This window comes from Meleagris gallopavo, chromosome 3 (assembly GCF_000146605.3).
Source record: "Meleagris gallopavo isolate NT-WF06-2002-E0010 breed Aviagen turkey brand Nicholas breeding stock chromosome 3, Turkey_5.1, whole genome shotgun sequence".
NCBI lineage: Eukaryota > Metazoa > Chordata > Aves > Galliformes > Phasianidae > Meleagris > Meleagris gallopavo.
The window spans coordinates 37269444-37271878 of record NC_015013.2 but is presented as its reverse complement, the minus strand read 5'-3'; positions in this window follow the sequence as shown (position 1 = coordinate 37271878).

Below are 2435 nucleotides of genomic sequence, written 5' to 3'. Positions count from 1 at the left end.
CCTTTCTGCCTGTAGACCAGCTGTATTGGCTGAGATGTCATTATAGGAATCATCACACCAAATTTCTGTTAACGCTCATAAAAATGCATGTTCTGTCAATGACTAAAAGTGTTCATTTGCCTTGCCTTTGTGTTCAGACCACATCCTACATTCATACTTTCCTTTTTCTTCTAAATCTTTTGCCTCAGACAGAGTTCATTTTCTGTCTTGCTTTTTAAGTTAGAAATACACACCACGCACGTCATTTGAATTAAACAAAAAAGTCCCCTATTCCTCTTCCCCTACACTGTTTGAATAGAGGCCTGTATAAGAAACCCTGGCAGCTTTGAAATGGGAAGATTGGTAATTTTTTTTTGCTTACATGGAGATCATTTTAATCCAAACAGACTCTTATTACGGAAGATATAAAGGACATTCCATTGTTTCTTGAATCCAAAACACTCCTAAACTGACACATTTACCACTTGGTCTCAGTTTGCACAGCACAAAGCACATAGGAGTGCTTTGTCTGCACTGTTATAATGCTGTTCTTTCAGAAAGCTGGTAATTCTCTAAGTCTGGGCTTTGGCATGGGCTCACTAACAAAGCTCAGCACATGGACAACAGGGTGGATATCTGAGGGATGCCTCATGTTAGAGGCCCTCATCAGTGATAGCACTAAGTGACCCATGTCCTCTCTATGTGCCGTTAGCCAACAAGAGACAATGTGAGCTAGTCATAAGCATCCTTTACTTGTTAAGACTCCAAGCTTAGATTCGTATCATCAACTACGGCAAGAACCAGTACAGGCTCATTGGGCACTACTTTCAAATCTGTAGGAATTTATTTACGCCTGTGAAAATCCAACCTCAGCATTAAAGGAAGGCCAAAACCAAAGAGAGCATCCACTGAAGATACTGTTGGTCTGACTGGTCTCTTAGTTTTAATACCACAGTCTCTAGAAAGAGGATGATTTGGAGTAGGCAGCAACTCTCAGTCTTCCTGAAGAGAAGAAGAGAAGAAATAACTGCCTCCCTGAGGATACCGGATCGTTCTCTAGCTGTCAATCATGCATGTGAGAAGGTGATTCTGCAGCTATTTGAATGGCCTGCTTTACCTCTTTGCAACTCTTTTTAACACATAGACTATGACGTATCCATTAAAGTTGCCAGGTTCTTCAGCTTTTATACTACATGCAGGTTTTGAACCTTACAAACTAGGAGTGCGAACAGAATGCAAGAATTTGACTGCAGAACGGCCAGCGGGTCCTTTGAGATGTGTAAAATACATACTCATAGTTTAGTTGGGGCAACAAATATTCATGGGGGATCTGCAGCTGCCACTTATTCTGAGTGGCAGGACAGTGTGAGTCTGAAATGTTTTCAGCGACCTAGCCTAAGAAGAAATCTGAGTCCATCTTGCCAGGCTGTTTTATTCCTTCACTTTAAGCATTAATGTATTCTGAGCTTTTTTATTTAAGCTCATTTACCATAGATTTCAATTGTTCTGTTACTAATTATTGTGTTGAGATGAGAATCAGGCTTCCAAATATAAAATGAAATATTTTCGTCTCCACCATCCCCTGTGGTCTGGGAGTAGATGAGTATGGCTTAAATCTGGATTGAAATGAAAATGAGACCAAATTTCAGCAGACAGGACATCCTGAGACATTGCCTTTTACCTGTGGAATCTTCTGAAAAACCCGGAGGGTAAGTTAGGTTTGCAGAACAGAGGTCTGAAACAAAACTGTGTTTAAAAGAAAAGGAAACAACCCTGTTCCAAAAGGGGCAGTCCCTCCTGGTAAAGAGACTCTGGAGGCAGCTGTCTCCCCTGTCTGCCCTAGTGAGTAGGATGCAGGCCTACTTCCTGTCTGAACAACTGAATGATAACGTGAAAAAGCCACAGTGACATCTGACATTTCTTTTAGTTTCCCTTTTTATAGCCAGACAGCATGATTCACATGGGTTCTTCTTGAAACTGGAGAGATGTAAAAAGAAAATTCAAGCATACCGCTCAGATATTGAAAGATGATGTTCCTACCCTTATGACTGTCTCCAGAAGGGCTGAGAGGTAATGCCACTCATAGCAATGTGTACCTCATCTTCTGCATCACAGATAAAAGACAATTTCCTTGTGATCTCAGTACTTCTTCCTCCTTGACCACTTCTTGTCAGATTGGAGTCTAATCTAGGTCAGACACATTGGAAAATCATAGAATCATAGTAGGATTGTGTTAGAAGGGACCTCAAAGATCATCCAGTTCCAACTCTCCTGCCATAGGCAGGGTTGCCAACCACTAAATCAGGCATGAGATCAGGTTACCCAGGCCCCCATCCAACCAGGCCAAGAAGACCAAGAAGCGTTTGAAGCTGCCTGAAAAACATAAGAAACACTGGGAAATCAACTGGAAAAGCTGAACTATGAAGAGGCAGAATAACACGAAAGCATTTTAGCAA